Source organism: Eulemur rufifrons, chromosome 21 (genome assembly GCF_041146395.1).
Source record: "Eulemur rufifrons isolate Redbay chromosome 21, OSU_ERuf_1, whole genome shotgun sequence".
NCBI lineage: Eukaryota > Metazoa > Chordata > Mammalia > Primates > Lemuridae > Eulemur > Eulemur rufifrons.
This window is the reverse complement of record NC_091003.1, coordinates 9,505,171-9,523,441: the sequence shown is the minus strand read 5'-3', so window position 1 is coordinate 9,523,441 and position 18,271 is coordinate 9,505,171. Positions and strand designations below refer to the sequence as shown.

General features: G+C 43.6%; 1 pseudogene; it reads left to right on the top strand.

The window, feature by feature from the left end:
- Positions 1–7,237: 7,237 nt before the first annotated feature.
- On the top strand, positions 7,238–7,355 carry LOC138401948 (5S ribosomal RNA; annotated as a pseudogene).
- Positions 7,356–18,271: the final 10,916 nt, after the last annotated feature.

Here is an 18,271-nt window from a genome sequence, read left to right as displayed (position 1 = left end):
GGCTTTGCATGAAAAACGGTCAAGCTATTGGCTCCACAGGGTAACAGGCTGACTAGGGGTGTGATGTGAGTTGCAAGTACAATGACAAATGGCTCCGGGAACAGCGCTGGGCACAGTCTAGCAAAGTGAACCAGAAAACCACAGCACGTCAAGAGCATCGACTAGCGCCATGTGGTTTCTTAATGCGGCTCTCTGCCCTCCCTGCCAGGGTGCTTGTGAGCCTGGTGGCACTTTCTAAGTCTCGTATCATTCCTTGAAGGGGAGGAAGAGGGGAAAAGGAAGGAGGGAGGGTTTCTACTTGAAGGCCTCAAAGAATCCATTTTAGGACATGTAATTATAGTTTTTTAGGCCAACTCTGATTCAAAGGTGCATAATTTTTGATGTGCCCAAATGACATGAAGGATGACCCGGGTGACAAAGGGAGATAGAATAAATTAAGAGCTGACTCAGGCAGTTATCTAGGGACCGGAAACAGTGGAATAGGACTAAGGCCTATGAGTCAGTCCCGTTGGCTTAGAAGATATCTTTTTTGGCCTCTCTACAGGGTGGGCACACGGGCCAAGCCCTCACAAATGACCTTCCCTCACCTTCAGCCATGGTGTCGGCCTTAAAGAAATGAGACAGCATAAACCTCCTGCCTGTCTTTGCAGTCTGAGCATCTGGGTTGAGACAGGGGAGCGCTGGTCTGATTCAGGAGAAACTTGGGGATCCCTCTGCAGGAACACAGGAACACAGCAGGCAGAGGCTGGCCCTGACTTTGAAGTCAACGGGAGTCAAGTTTCCATCCTGGCTCAGTTGCTAATTTGCTGTAGGACAAAATCAATTCCCCACTCTGAACTTCAGATTCTTCATTTGTAAAATGGGATATTGGTACCTTCCCGGGAGAGTTACGAAGCATAACCCAGAAGATTTCATTGTGGACCCCGAAGTCAGATGACCAGTGGATAAATAATCTGTCCACCCCCCCATCCCCTGCCACCACTTGCCAGCTGGGAAACCTTCAGGAAGACTCTTCAACCCTCCATGACACAGACCTGTAGTGGGTGTGGTGGGGGCATGCCGGAAACCTCCCTGCACCGTTCCCGAGATGACAAGCCAGCGGCTTTCGACTGCAAGCACCTGAGTCTTTGCCTGAGGGATTTATTTGGCCTGCATGTGGGACATGTTGGCAATGCTGGACTTAAGGCTCCTGGGAGAGCCCCATACCCCAGATCTGGGGTGCACACTTCCTAAAGGTCCCCATGGGACTGCAGCCAAGTTGCCCATGCAGGAATGCTGGTGACATGGGGCGAGGGCTGTGGCTTGACTAATGTCTTTCCTTTGCCATCTCACTTCCCCACTTCCTTACAGAGGCTTTTTCCCCCCATGTATATCACTTTTATTTTACAGAACAACTGAACAGAAGATATAAGGGAAGCAAAGAATTTACCATCTTTTACTTTTTTCTCTATTTCTTAATTGCAATTATTTTACTGCTGTTTATTTCACAGTTCTAAGGAGATGCCTATTCTAGTACCGTGGTTTTTTTGTTCCAGATCACTAAATAAGATGGAAGATTTCTAATTTGCTTTATAAAATAGCAAAACTTACAGTGGCTTCTTGAGATCTCTCAGATTAACCACTGAGACTCAGATCCTGTCTCAGGGGGCTGCCCCTGGAAGATCCTGACCTCAGTACTAATTCAGAGAGTTCCCGTGAGGATGAAATGAATGACTAGATGCAGAATTCTTAGAAGGGTGTCTGCTGCATGAGCAGGTCATGGTAAAGTTAGTCTGACCATTTAAGTTTACATAAGCTGGCATGCTGCACCTTAGCATGATGCTGGGCAAAGAGTTAAAGCTCACACTATGACTGTGTCATTTTACAGATGTGGAAACTGAGGCTCAGAGGCAGTAAGTCACTTTCTCAAGGTTGCATTCAGTAATGGGTGGAGTTCGGATATAAACCCAGATTGGCCCTGATCCATATAACCTCTTCATTGGGGGAAAAAGAGAACAAAAGTTCTGTTAGGACAAAGTGTTAACATTCACCCCTGAGCCTCCCTTTTCTTGTTCTGCAGAGAATCCAGGAGCTTGAACAAAGGCAGCTTGGGAGCCTCAAGCCCTGCAGATGCGAGGCATGTACAAACAAAGCCGTGTCTCTAAGTCCTGGCTGTTAACCCTTCCCCGTTGCTATCCATCATCTTGAACAGGGACTTTATGCGCCCTGTACGCCAATCACCTCTTCAATTACCTCTCGGGAGGAGGGAGAAGCCCAGTGGTATCTGATGTCCCATTTGATTTAGGGTAAGTCACACTTAAGAGGGCATCTGAGGTTAAAGAACACGGAATTCTGGGCCTGTTTATAAATCAACAGGCTTGAGGTTTTCATTATTCACCTTCTAGAGCATGGAGCAATATGACTCACTGGATCATAAAAGAGATCAAATAGCTTTGTTGCTAATAATTCTTTCCCTGACCCATTCTCTGGCACATTTGGTTTGTAAACAGAGTTTTAATGGCATCCCTTGGACATAATAACATCATTTCTTTATAGCACCTTGGCCGCCTAGCCACTCTTGGCTGTAATCGGGTTTAGGTTTAAGCCTCCCTCATTTGTGGGAGCTAATGTTGTTTGGTGTTTTAGGAACTACTTAGGGCTGGGGATATTGCCCTTTGAAAGGATTGAACTAGCTCCTTTTAGAACACAGCACTCTGGAGAGTCTGGCCTCAAAGCCATGGAGACCATCCCTAAGATCCCTGAACCTCGAGATCCCAGATTCCTGCCTCCACCCTGGTTCTCCAGGGAAATTCTTTCTCGTGCAGGTCCTCAGTGACCTTGAAGTTGGTCTTTAAAGTGTTGGGAATGTCAAATCAGCTCTTGGAGCCACGTATCATTGTATGGGTAAGACAGGATTGTTCATTAACTATCACACGCAAAGACACTCTGGGTTTAGAGGCAATAAGAGGATGGCTTGGTGACCATGAAATAGTGTGAGAAATGAGAAAAAAAAAAAAAAAAAGACTTGAAGGGACATTAAAGGAATGGAAAATACCCTTCAGAATAGGTTTTGCCAAACTTCAGTCATCTCTGCCCCACTCTACAACATAAGCCAGATCTGAACACCCCTCTTATTACTATTTACTTTATATATTTTTGGTTTAAATTGACCCACTTTATGCACTTTTAAATGCTTACCATAAATAGGAAGTAACCATAAAAAGGAATACGGGTTCACAATCCCCTAATCCAAAACCCCCAAGGCCAAATGTGTTTCAGAATTCAGAATTTTCCAGACTTCAGAATGAAAACATGCACATACACCCCCAGGACTGCACCCCTGATTAGATACATTTGCAGTTTTGCAGCATAACTTATACACATTCACATTAAGACAGATTTTTTTTATTACTAATGAAGATCATTATACAAAAATGAAACTTTTTAAATTTTTAATTGATACATTATAATTGTACATATTTCTGGAGTACAGTTCGATGTTTCTATATGTGTATTTGTTGTATAATGATCAAATCTGGGTAGTTCAGGTAGCCATAACCTCATGCATTTCTCATTTCTTTGTGGTAAGAACGTTCAAAAACCTCTCTTCTGGCTATTTTGTAATACACAATACTTTAATGTTAACCATAGTCATCCTATTGTACAACAGAATATCAGAACTTACTCCTTCTATCTTATTGTAACTTTGTACCCATTGAACAACCTCTCCCCATCCTAATTTACCTCTCCCCTCCTGGTCTCTGGTAAACAATGTTCTATCCTGTAATTCTATGATACGATTTTTTCTAGATTCCCTATGTAAGTGAGATCATATAGTATTTGTCTTTCTGTGCCTGGCTTATTTCACTTAACATGATGTCCTCCAGGTTCATCTATGTTGTCACAAATGGCAGGATTTCATTCTTTTTTGTGGGTGGTTAATATTCCATTGTGAATACATCCCACATTTTCTTTATGCATTCATTTGTTGTTGGACACCTGGGTTGAGTCCATGTCTTGGCTATCGTGAACAGAGCTTCAATAAACATGGGAATGTCGATATCTCTTCAACATAGTTATAGTCTTTCCTTTGGATAGATACCAGTTGTAAGATTGCTGGATCATGTAGTAGTTCTAATTTTTTGAACAATTTCCATATTGCTTTCCATAATGGCTGTGCTAATTTACAACCCCACCAACATTTGGTAACCTTCCTCTTTTCCCCCCGATCCTTGCCAATGCTTGTTTTCTTTTAGATTTTTGAGAATAAATAGCCTTTCTAACCGAAGTAAGGTGTGTCTCATTGTGGCTCCAACTTGCATATCCATGATGGTAAGTGATGTGGAGCATTTTTTCATATGTCCTTTGGCCATTTTATATCTTCTTTTGAGATATGTCTAGCAAGATCTGTTGATCATTTTTCAATCGGGTTGTTGTTTTTTGCTGTCCAATTGTTTGAGTACGTTATATATTCTGTACATTAACCCATGTCAAATGAATAGTTTGCAAACATTATCTCCCATTCTGTAGGCTCTTGTCTTCACTCTGTTTATTGTTTTGCTGTTTAGCATTTTAGTTTGATGTAATCCCATTGAAGCTGGATTTTAAAAAAACAATAAATAATCACACGGCTGTTTGGGTTAGGTACGCCTATTAAATGGGTTAAAAGAAAACCTCTGTTTTCAGAAAGTTTTGGATTTTGAAATTCCACATAAGGGATTACAAACCCATGCAGTGGGTGTGAAACAAGTGTGATTAAGTTGCAGCTGAATATGGCAGTGTGCTTAAAGAAATAAACCAGAGTGAAGCATGTTTCTGCATTCTAGCAACCAACTAGAGCCTCTTTCCTTGATGCAGTGGGAAGGAGTGCATGACAAACAAAAAGACAAAAAAACTTGCTCGAAATCGATTTTAATGCTGCTTCATGCCAGGCAGCGGATCCCCGCGGCTATGTCTAGGAACCCCAGTGGTATGTATCCCACATGAAGGACTATGCCTATCTATAAAGGATGTGGGTTGTTCAGTAGAACTGGCTAAACATCAAGGCATAAATGTTCAAACTGAAGGAGTCCTAAGAAACCATCTGTTCCAGGGATTGGCAGAGTATTTTTGTAAAAGACCAGATAGAAAATGTTTTAGGATTTTTAGACCCTACGGTCTTTGTCACAACTACTTAACTCTACGGAGAAAGAACGAAGAGCCCAGAGTTGAGAAAACATGAGAAATTCTGTCTCTGGACAATGAGGGGCTGTAGACATCAAGAAAGGGGTACGACTTGCAATCGTGTCTCTAGATCCAGGAACTCCAGGAATGGAGAGCACAGAACACTAAGAATGACTCATAGCGTGAAAGATGTTTCTGATGCTCAGGAATAGCCTTAAAAGTAGAGGAAGGAGAGAGGAGAAGGAGAAAGAAACCAAACTCCTGGGCATTTGAACATGCACCATCTCATTCGATTCTTCCACCAACCCTGTGTAGCCGGTATTACGTCCCCATCTTACAGATGTGCAAAAGTGAACATCAGGGAAGTGAAGCAGTCTGTCCAAGGGCCTAGACCATCTTCCTAGCTCCAGTGTCTGTCACCTTTTTTCTCTTTCAGAAACACACAAGCTAAAAGACATATGTAACCCATGCCCTCAACCTGGGGTGCCAGAAATGGGAAATGGGAGAGGAGGAAGGCTGTGATCTTGTAGTGGATGTAAACGAATCCCAGGACTCTTTGGACATCAGATGGTAGACACCTGGTCTCTAGTTCTAAGCCCAGGTCTTGCCAACAGGTGGGACCCCCAAAACAGAGGATCCAGAGGGATCCCTTATTTTATAATGCCAGGAGGGAGGAAAAGAGAGTCTGTTTTCAGGCTGTGGTGTATTTCAGGGCCTGGCTGGCATTTGGGAAAATCAATCCTTCTGGAAGGAAATGAGGCACGGCATCTAAGTTCCTAGGATTATATCCCTTTCACCTGGAAGGCTTCTGCCAAATGGCCCCAGAGAAGAGTCAGTCCAATGAAAAGCAGGCTCCCTCTCTGAGTACAACTCGCTTCTGGGGCACCGTGAGTAGGAGAAACCACCTTGAGGGAGGCAGAAGCAGTGAGAGGAAACCCAAGGCAACAAGGATAATAACAAGGTCACCTCTGCGGCACCTTTCATGTGGAGATCGCAAGGCCCTTTACCACCACTTAATTAATTTTCTCAACATCCACTGCAACTCCAGCCCCCTGTGAAGGTGCCATTATCATCCTTTTATGAGCAACAAAACTGAGAGGTGAGTTGGCTGTCTCAAAGCCACAAAACAGTTTTAAGACAGAAGCCAAATTTGAGATTATTGCCTTCCTCTGATCACACGGAACTGGAGAGAAAAGATCTATTTGTAGGAGGGGCTTTGATTACCACTCTTATTCAATTATGCATTATTCATTTATCCATCCATCTATCCATCCATTCTTCCACCTGGCCATCCTTCCATCCACCCACCCATTCATTTATTCACCTTTCCTTCCTTCCATCCATCCATCCATCCTTCCATCCATCTGTCCATTCATTTATTCATCCATCCATCCATCTCCATCCATTCATTCATTCATTATTTCACATTGATTGGCATCCTGCTATGTGCCAGGCATTATGTAAAGTAGGGGGATCACAACCTCGACCAACACAGACAAAGTCCCTACCCATCATCTAGTGATTCTCCAAATAATAATTTTGCCATTACTACAAGACTTTGTAGTTCACAAATATGCTACCCTGTATAGAGTCTGTCAAATAGGGGTTTCTAGTCCTATTACATAGCGAAGAATCCAAGGCTTAGGCAGGCCAGGTCACTTCACAGAGCTGAGATCTGGACCCAATCCATCCTTGCACGATACTTGTGTAAGATGTTAAGTGTAGGGCACACTGCATATGGGACATGTGGCAATTCTGCACTGTCTTCACTATTTTTCTGTAAATCTAAAACTTCTAAAATAAAACATTTATTAAAAAACAATGTGTTGTGTGATTGAACAGTGTAATGAAAAGGAAGCAAAATGAGGAGGGGGAATTTCTTTTCAGCTTTTTTTAGTGATAGTCCCATACAGGTTGTGTCTTTCTGGGGATGGGTGGACATTCTTGTATAAAATCTATTCATCATCGATCCCTTCCATGTATAGGTAGCCATGGACTTTTCCTGTTTTATCATTGCTCGATTTCTAGGCTCTTGGGTTACCTACAGTGCTAATGGTCATGATCTTGCCCACTGAGAGGCAAAATTGTTGTGTAGGTCTATGGCCAAACCACCCTGAACGTGCCTGATCTCATCTGATCTCAAAAGCTAAGAGGGTCGGGCCTGGTTAGTACTTGGATGGGAGACTGCCTGGTAATACTAGGTGCTGTAGGTTTTAAAAAAAATGTTCTATTGGGGTGAAGCCATTCTGTGGGTCCCCAGCCCATCCTGTCACCCTTTCTCTACTTATATCCTTAAGCCAAAAGGCAGACATCGGGGGGACCTGTAACTCTCAGCATGCAAGGACAGGCCACCAATGAGGAATGGGGCAATATTCCCAGAAGAAGTCACCCTAACCCGTTCCCTTGGCCATCCCAAGCCACGCCTGACACTGGGGTGTTTGTTGCCTGCCCTCTAACTATTTCCTGAGTAAGCAGTCACCACGGAGGCTGCCAAGTGGGAAGCATGGGAAATCCTAAATTAGGCACGGTAAATGCCTCTGCGCTAATAACCCTTGGCACTGCCCCCACACCTTTCATCCAGGGACTCTCAAAGAACATATCCAAACATTAATTAATCTGGCTCACAACATCGCTGCTATTATTAAGCCCATTTTACAGATGAAAAAATAAACATGAAGTGATGCCAGTTGGGGCAATGAGTTGGTGGCTTCTTCCCCACACCAGTCACTGGCTCTGGGAGGGAGGAACTGAAGTTGTCCGGTGTAGCAGCTGGACGCTCAGAGATCCGTGGTCTTGTGTCCAGTTTCTGACAATCTGGAGAGTCTAATATTGACCACAGGGGAACAAAGGGGCTTTGGAGTGAGACAGATTTGGTTTTTGTGTTTGTGACTTGGCAGTTCACATGTTGTGTGGCCATGGGGAAACTGCATAACTTCTGTGTGCCTCAGTTTCCCCACATAGGAAATGAAGAGTAAGAATTACCTTACAGAGCACTGGGGGAAGATTTAGAAGACAGCATGGGTACAGTTTAGTGTCCTGTTCCCATCCCAGCCTGAGCAAACACATAAGGTACATTCAAAAGAGGCTAAAATGGAACAGGCAGGAGTGAGCTGTACTGTCATTCATTCTTGAACATTCTTGTTGAAAACCTACCTACCTGCACCAGGCACAGTGCCAGGTGTTGTCTCTATAGAAGTAAACAAGTGTCCAGTCGGGGAGGAAAACAGATACTCACGGGTGCACAAATAAATAAGTAGGGTTATTTCAGAGTGGGAAGTGTGAAAGAGAAAATAACAGAGCAGAGGATGGTGGCCAGTTTGGCTGACAGGGTAGTAGGAGAGGGCCTCTGAAGAGGTGATCTTAGACCAGAGACCTAAATGACACAAAGGAGCTGGCCACGCAAGAGTTGGGAGGAAGGTCTCAGATGGTGGGAATGGCAGAAGCAAAAGTTTTAAATAAGAACAAGCTTGGCAAGTCCGAGGGCCATGCAGGGTGAAGGGAGGGTAGCTCAGAGTAACTCCTGAGTGTGGATGTGTGTAGCAGCTTCCTTGTTTCCATGGCAACCTCAGGGAGCAGCCTAAGTACCTCTGCTGGATTGAAGGTAGGGACAGCTGGATCTGCCAGTGCAGACTGTTCCTCACTCTAAGAACCTGAAAGCCAGTGAGTAACTGTTTCCAGTCTTGGACACAACGGCCTTCCATTTGGGCAAAGCATCTAAATGAACGCCGCTTGTGGCAGGAATGCCACATGTCACTCCAAGGACGAAAAGCTAAAGCTCCGTATAAAAGAGGACGTTTGGCAATAAACATGATGGAGCAATCCTTGCTTTGAGAGCAAGACAGTGATTTGATGTTTGTTTTTTTCACTTGGGAAAAGTGAAGGGGAAAGGATGATAAAATGCCTAGTTAAGAATTAAAACACCTGAAAAGTAAATTCTGGATGCAACTCCATAATCATACCCCTGCATAGGGACCAGGACTCACCAGTAACCTGTAAAAGTAAAAATGTTTTTGTCTTTAGCTGTTAGGATTATAAGTGACGGTGTGTGTGTGGGGGCGGGGGGGTGTTCCATTTTTGCAAAATATTTTTAATATTGTCACGCCATCTTTCTAATTTAAAGGAGGGGAAAAGTATAAACACATTCCGGCAAATCTAAATCTGTCCCGGAGATGAAATTGCAGCAAGAGGGCTATTTCACAGCTTTTCTTAATTTTGTTTCATTCTTCTATACCCAAAGGAGGTTGTTCATCATTATTACCTGGCTACAGAATTGAATAGGTGTGAAATCCAAGCTGATAGCAATACATCACTCCCTATTGAACTTCAAAGCTCAGGCCAAACTGCCTATAAAAATAGTTTTCATACCGGGCCTTAATCTCTTTCATACCTTTTTGATACGTGTGTGTGTGTGTGTGTGTGTGTGTGTGTGTGTGTTTTAAATTTTACCATCCCTTGAGTGAGTACTAAGTGATAGTTATGCATAGTGTAGCCAAAAACAGCCAGAGTTCCCAAAGTGTTAATTTCAACTAATCATGAGACCAAGCCTGAACCTTAACAGATACTTTTATCAGAGCTATTATTAATACTAATAAGGTTCAAATGAGTAAAAATACACAAGTACAAGAAGCACAAAATAACGTCTCATCATAAATGGGTTAACAAGTATTTATTGACTACCTACTGAGAACAAATCATCTAACTGTATTAGAATGGATTGCTTCAAATTCCACTGCCCTAAAGCCTTAGTGTTGTACAAAAAAGAATCCGGAAAGAACCTGGTATGTTCAGAGCTTTGATTGCTAAGATGGTCTAAAATCACAGCCTACATCCAAAGCTTCCTTTTTGCAAATAACCATCTCTTCTAAGGACCGAGGGGTCCACTTATTACCAAGTTCTTAATATTATTAGTTTTTAGTATTAACTAGAATAAAATGCAGAATACAAGCTTCTGAAACTGAAGAGACATTTTTATCAAAAGAGGAAGATTTCCACTCGCTTTCTATGTAAATGTGCAAATGTAGAAACAAGTCATAAAGAACAATAATATTATTAGTACTAATAATCACAAGCATTTGTACCGTGCTTACGATGTTCCAGACACTATTCTGAGCACTTCTGCACTCATCAATTTCACTCCTATGACAACTCTTTGAGGAAGACAGTATCATCTGTTTACAGTTGAAGAAACTGAGGCACAAAAAGGCTAAACAACTTGCCCGGGGTTGCACAGCTATGAAATAGAGAAGGTGGAATTCGAACCTATGCAACCTGGCTCTTATCAAATCATTCTGTTCATTTCCAATCTTGCTACTGCTGATAGCATGACTACTGATACTTTGTATCTGTAACTTGTTTTATAATGCATGACATATTTTTGCATATCTGTCTCATCTATCTCACTGGGTGCGATGAAGATGAATGGAGCAGGACACGTGTCTTCATTGCACAGACGAGAAGAACAGCACTCAAAGGAGTCAAATGAAGTTGTACTTGTGGTTGAATTCATGACCTAGAACCTTGTATTCACCACCCCTAATCCATCTCGGCATCACAAGACTTGGGCATAAGCTCAATCTTGTAATTATAGATAGATAAATCTCAGTTGTTCTGGTTGGATGTGTAAAAAAGAAGAAGGAAGACAAGAAATAAATTATCCTGATTTCAGAGGGGGGAGGAGCAGGGAAGGGATACTTTCCCCCAGGGGCATCCAGTTTCGAAGGAGACCCAAAATGGCGGCTGTTTCTAACAAGCAGAGATGTGGCCGACTCACCCCTTCCCTGGTCAGTTGCAAAGGGTCAGGGGAAAAGGGACTGAGAAGGAGAGTTTGGAGACAGCCTTTATGGAGTGAGTAATTACTGTGTGGAGTGGACAACTCCCCCAGGAAACAGAGAAAGTTGTAACCCTGAGCATATTTGAAGAAGAGGGAGACAGGCACTTATAGGAAATAAATGATGTGTTCTTGGGGAGTGAGACAGGCTTATGTGAATTGCAGAGACCTCTGCTTTCTGCAAACGCTGCTTCCAAACAGTGGGCAGGAGCTGGAGCCAAAATGGTCAGATAACAGACAGGCTCGTGTAGATGCCCCTCGTTTCTGAGTCGGTGTCAACGCTCTTGAAAGCATTGTCGTTGTTGGAGATGAATTGGAAACACTTGGTAGGGCATAAAATTCCCTTTGTAACCTGCCCTGCCAGTTTCGCCAGCATTCCTGTCCCATCACCGTGATGCAGATGTGCCTCTTGTTTCCGCCAGGTACCATTTCCTTCTAGCTTTTTCACCTTTGCACTTGCTGTACTCTCTCCCAGCCTCACTCCTACCTGGAATGACTTCTCTCTCCTTTGTGTGACTGGCAAAGACTAATTACTCAAGGAGTCCCTGAGCTGTCACCACCTCTAAAAAAAAAAAAAGAAGAAGAAGAACCCGTCTTCTGCTACTTCCCCGGACAAAACTGTGAACTGTGTGCTTTCTCTTCCATTCACTCCCACCTCAGCACCTTTTAGCATCCCTAAGTTAAAGCATTTGTGTCATCTTATTGCATCTGTTCATTAGTCTGTCCCCCCAAGTAGACTGAAAAACCAGAGGGCACAATGCAATTAAGAGCACAGACTCTGTGGTCAGACTACCCATATGGCCTCAAGCAAATAGTTTAATTTCTTTAAACCTTGATTTCCTCATCTGTAAAATGGGGATAAAGTAATGCTTACCTTATATGATTGTCCTTAAAACTGAATGACATATTTTAGCAAAGCATTTAGCACAATCCCTAACTGTTATTATCATCAATTCATGTCAAAACCCCTGTGTCTAGCACCATGATAGGCCATAGGAAATACTTAATAATTGCTAAATCAATAATTTTTGGTATTTCTTTTAGCAGGAAGCCTTTTTGTTCAAATTTAAAGTTATATAAAAACAGTACAGAGAATTGTTTTGAGTATCAATTCTGGAGCCAGATAACTTGGGTTTGATTCATGGTTCTGCCATTTACTAGCTATGGAGCTTTAGGAAAGTTGTTTAATCTCTCCGTGGCTCAATTTTCTCATCTGTGAAATGGGAACAATAACAGTGTCCACCTCAAGGGCTGTCATGAGGAATAAATAAATTAACCTATGAAGAATGCTTAGGATACTGCATTTCATATAAGAAGCGTTTTGTAAATGGCTAGCCATTAGCTATTATTAGGATCCCGGTGTACAAAAGAGTTAAAGTAAAGGAAGGAAAAGCACCTGAGACTCAGCCCAATCATTTTCTATCTCAATTCCCCACTCCCCAAAAAGCTTCCAAAGATAAAACCATCTCTGAAACACAATATTCAGTGAAGGAATTTTGCAGGTAACTCATGCCAGCCCAAGTCTGTCCATTGCTCTTCTGCCCTTACCCTGCAACTGTAAAACAGGTGGCCAGTCTTGGTAGGAGGAGAGACTTCTGTTCCAGTTATCTATTGCTGTGTAACAAACCACCCCAAAACTTAGAACTTAAGATAACACCAACCATTCATTTTGCTCACAAATTTCTAATTTGGTAGGCATAATCAGAGGTGGTTCATCTCTGTTCCATGGAGTATCAGATGGAATCATTCAACTGGGGACAGAGGATTCACTTACAAGATGGCTCATTCACATAACAAGGTTGCCCTGTCAGTCTGGGACCTTGGCTCCTCTCCATGTGGACCTCTTCATGAAGTTGCTTGAACTTCCTCACAGCATGGCTACTGGTTCCAAGAGCAAGTGTTTCAAGAGGCCCCTGAGGGAGCTGAAAAGTCCCCTTGACTTAGCCTTGGAAATTCTAGACTAGCACTTCCACCACATTCTATTGGTCAAGCAAGTTGTTGCTAGAGTCAGGCCACGTTCAAGAAGAAAGGAATTAGATTTCACCTCTCAAACTGAGGAAGAACAATTAATTTGAGGCAATCTCTAATCTGCCACATCTCTCCTAGGTGACTTGACCAAGCCAGAGATCCCATGAGCCCTTGATCCCAACTCTGCTAATCCCTGAAAACATCTCCTTTTACTGTTGGTCTCTCTGAGGGGTTCTACAACAGCTCCTTCCAAGTCACTTCGTCCAGTGTTGTGTAAACAGTAACTGGAACATCCAAAAGAATGGACTAAAGCAGCAGAAATAATCAATGACATGAGAAGAAATGAAAGGGAGCCTGGACATTAAATCTGGGAAGGAAAAGGGCTTGATATATTAATACACGGATCAAAAATGTATTGCCCTCAACATACAGAATTTTAATGAATAGAAATAGGGGAGAGATTATAATTGAACATCGAGAAGTATTAAGTATCGCTGGTGGTAGCACCAAACCATGAAGGGCATACCCTTTGCCCTTGGGAGATTTATAATCTAATGTAAAAGTTAGGTATCAGTAGATTAAAAAGGCTACAAAAGGTGAGGTATTGCTGGGAAAGAGTAATGGATTAAGAATTTGACGTCCTGAGTTCGAATCCTGATTCCATAATTTTAGTAGCTGTATAATCTCGGGGAATTGACTTAACCTCTCTGAACTGTAGTTTCTCCATTAACCTTTTCAGCGAAAATGAAATGAAATCATGTATGGTAACATGCTATGCCTATCCAGCACACACCTGGTCTAAAGTAGGCATCCAATGAATGTCCCCACTGTGGTTCATTGCAGTTATAATTAATAAAGCACCCAAAATCATGCTTGGCATATAGCCAGGAGGATCAAAACACCAAAATGAGCTTTGGATAAAGGGTGTGATATTTCCAACCCTTGGGGAACTCCAGGAAAAGATAGGAGACATCTACTCTAAATCGTTTAGAGGACAGTGGGTGCATTGGAGTTCAAGGAACTCCTGAAAACTAAGTGTCCTTAAGCCCCAGGTTGCAAATTCCTGGATTCAACTATCATCCCACTAAAGATAAAGAAGGGACTCCTGCACCCACCTCCTCCTGCAGGCTAGATTAGGCATCCCATTTCATGCCCTCTATCTTCCTCTTTTCTGTAGCTCGTAATATGTTATAATTATTTGTGAAATTATATTTTTAGTGTACGACACACCAGACTCTAAGCTCCCCGTGTAGGCAAAGGCCGAGCTTGTCTTATTCCCCATCACATCCCCGACATCTAGCCCCACTGGCCACGCAGCCTCATTACCTATTAGCTGAATTAATGAGACGGTCACTTAGTGGATCTTCCAGTTGTGGCTTTCTAGGCTCCCACTCCAACCATCTGACTAGAATTAAGAACAGGAACTTGATCCCAGGCAGAGGTTTCCAGACAGCCAGACATGTAGGCATCAACTGCACACAGCCAACGCTCTGCTCCCCGGCGTTGCTCCGTGGTCCCACGGATTGCACGTGTTTTGCATATGGAACCCCATTGACGTCACTGGGAATTTCACGGATGGAATAAATGAAGAGGTGGCAATAGAAGTTCACAGCATGAAGCTGTCAAGAAGAGGTGCTTTGTGACCAAGGGACCAGAGAGTGTGCCCCAACCCGTGAGGGGTAAGCAGCATGCTGATGGGAGAGGGGGTTGCCATTGGCTACCCCTCTGAACACACTGGGGTCGAGACCTTGCTGGGCTCACTTTGCACCCCAACATTGGAAGTTTGGGTTAGCTCCACAAAACAGCAGCCTGACCCCCCCCCCCATTTTCCATCTTGCACCCCCCCACCCCTGGCCCCGGCCTTCCACTCCACCCCCACCAGTCCCCAGACAAAAACAAAAGGCCCATTACAAAGTTATTAGCTTCGTCTCGCATATCCCGCAGAGTAAGACAACTGCCAACCCCACTTCGACTTAAAATGTTTAACAGATTTGCCCACATCTAATTTCTGTCACTGTGTTTACAGTACAGGGAACCCAGAGAAGAAAGCAGTGGAGAAAAGTAGTAGGTTGGGATTGCGGGGGGACAGTGGAGGGGGCAAAAAATAAATGCCAAACTCCTTCAAAGGGCGACATTCCTCCTTGCGGTTTGCAAACACTTCCTCTTTCCCCAGCCATCCTGTAATCACGCTCCAGTGTTCGCCAGAGGAGTGTTTACATCCAACACCATTACCGGCAGGGGAGACAGGCGAAATTAAGGCCTCTGGTCTCTGTTCTCTGAGGCCCCATTATCTCTTCCCTCCCCTTTACCCCCTTTCATCAAACGCCTCCAATATATGAAGGGGTAAAAGCCTTTAATGGGATTTTGAAGATCTTAAAAGCCAGGCGGTTTGTTTAAAAAGGAAAAAGACCAAGAGTGGAGAACAGCCTGGGATCCCTGGGTCCACTTCTTGAAAAAGGGAGCAAACTTTGTTCTATTTTTTCTCGTCTGCCAAATCAAGTGTTGGGTTAGAGGTTTGTCTTGGATGGACAGACAGACCACACAGAGCTGCCGGTGGACAGCCCTGGTTCCAGGGATACGGAGAACTCCCATCCACGGCACTCCCCAGCCTGGCATCTTCCCCTCCCAACTCTCTCTTGGAGCTGTCTCCAAGGCCCAAATTGGCACCAACATCCCCACCGTGGTTAGCCCAGCCTAATGGTGGCCAAGGGAACCAGGGAGAGGGGAGACAGCAGTCAAGGTCAGAGGAAATATTGCATGTTGGGAAATCTAAGGGCATGGGTGTTTGGTTTCTTTATCCCCAAGGCTGGGAAAACCCCAGTCATACACGACCACAAAGTTCGGCTGGAGAAAGACTGGGTTTTCCAAAGCAATAGTTCTATTTGATATTCTCTTTCCATTTCTTTGGGCCAGTTAGGCATTGCTGACTCAGCATTGGATTGGCTTGGGGTTTGTTGGGCCATGGTTGTGAGGAGCCACGTTGGGTTGAAGAGTGATTTACTAGGAACATTGCATTTGGATGGGGCATTGTGTTGAGGTGTGCTGTATGGAAGACATGATTGGACTTGTGGGCAATATTAGGGTGGAATATTGGCGTGTAATCCTGTGTTGCCATAGTATTATTTTAATTCCTGGTGCCATGTGAGCTATAGTATTATTTCAGAAGGCACGTTGGAATGCAATGCTGTTTGCTCAGGAGTGTTGTGGAGTTGGATGGATAGCACATTGGAGCATGGTGCTGTGTGGGTAAGCGGGGTGGTGAGACCATCAAGCATTGGTTTTGTTCACCAGTGGAACTGATTCTTCCAGCAATAAAACCCAACTTTCCCTGCCTGTGGCCACGTGGTCCCTCTGCACAGAAGCTGACAGATTTCAGAAGACAGGAGACAGAACTGTGTCTCCTGGAATCCCAAGGGAGATCTCAAGGTCATCAAAGCCCAATTACCTAGATTGATGATTGGCTGAACACCAAGTCCAAGTCCCCAGGATGCTTCTGCAAAGTGCAAGGGGGTCTTTAATTACCGCATTCTCTGGTTTCCCTCATGACAACAGGTTGCCTTCAAACAGTGCGGAACTTCCAGCCAAATCTCAAGTCCTGTCTCTTCCCTTGTGCACTTCAGAAAGTTTCCTAAACTCACGAGGAGTCGGGGCGCATGTGGTGCAGCCACCAGGGCTGGAGATGACAAGACGTGTCCTCCTTCTTTCACAAGAACATTGCTGTCTGCACATCAGCAGGCACACCGTCCTCCCTTGCCCAAGCTGACTGTCAGCAAAGCACCTTATTCTGGGGAGACTGAACATTCCTTCTGTAATGGAACCAAGTTGTACCAGCTCCAGAGAGGATAACAACAATAAAAACAACAGCAGGTAGCATTAATTGCATGGTCACAATGGGTCAGGCACTGAACTAAGCACTTTATACGCTGTATCTCATTGTATCCTTACCACACCCCTGGGAGGGAAGTATTTTTACCTTTGTTTGACAGATTTTTTCAGCAATTCTTTTAACAAATATTTTTGCGACTGCTATGTACTGGGCACAGTTCTTGGCACTAGGGGTGCAGCAATGAACAAAACATACAAAAATCCCTGCTTGCCTAGAGATGCCAGTCCAGCAGATTGGAGAACTCAGTCTTGGAGAGGAGAAGACCTTTGTATAAAGCCACACAGCGTGTGACTAGCAAAGCTCAGACTCAGCCCAGAACTGCTTCACTCCAAAGCCCACAGTTGTGCAATTACATATCCTACCTTATGAAAGTCACTAATTCGTCCTTTTGAGATGTATTGACTTGCTTTGGTGTTCTGGGTCTTGTTTTTTGGTTTTATTTTCAATATCAGCTACCTTTTCTTAGATGCCAGTTGTTTGGTCATTGCCCATTAGATGTAAATACAAATACAGTGTGCAACCCCTGTAGGCTCAAGTGGTGATACATTCACAGAGGCTGAGAATCAGACAGAGAGAAGTGATGGGGAGGAAGGGAGGAAAGGATAGAGCTCCACTGCCTGCTTGAGTTATAGTTGACATCTCTGAGCTTCGAGAGGTATTACCAGCATGTGAGAAGGAATAAGGTGAAATCCCGGCTGGGACAATCCACTCCCAGGCCAGAGAAGGCTGTTGTAATGGAAAAGGTGGCGCTTTAATTTTAAACTCCGAATAGTTTGTACATAGGGTAAGGGGTTTTCCTTCCTCTTGGGACTGCAGAAGAAAGGGATGATTATATAAAGGGCAAAGGATCCAAGCTCAAGCGATCCGCGTCCCAGTCCTTATTGCACCTTTTCTGGACATTGAGCTCATCATTTTGCTTCTCTGAGACTCAGTTTTTCCAACTGTTAAATGGGAATGTTCTTAACACCTAATTGACCAAGCTGAGATAAGGAGTGTTAAATAAGAATAGTTATGGAAAGTTCTTTGCACATTATAAGGAGCTACACAAGTATCAAGTAATCCAATAGCCTGCCAGGGATCCACCCTCACATTAAGATCTATAAAATTACAAGCACAGTAACATCAAGGGGATAATCAATGTCTTCAGACTAGGGAAGAAGGCCAAGTTGAGGCTGCAGGGAAAATGGAGTTCAGGTTGACGTATTTTATATATCTCAAGTTCTGCGGTTGGGGGGGTGTGTGTGCACATGTATAGATATAAAGAGATATGGATGTCGATATATGATTTCATTTGGGCAACCATATTATCCTTGTTTTATGGATGAATAAACAGATGGTCAAGGAGGTTAACCAGCATGACTATGGTTAACAGACAAACAGTGAAAACACTAGGATTCAAACTTAGAGTGACCATTCTCCAAAACCCATACTTTTTCCCACTTTGTCAC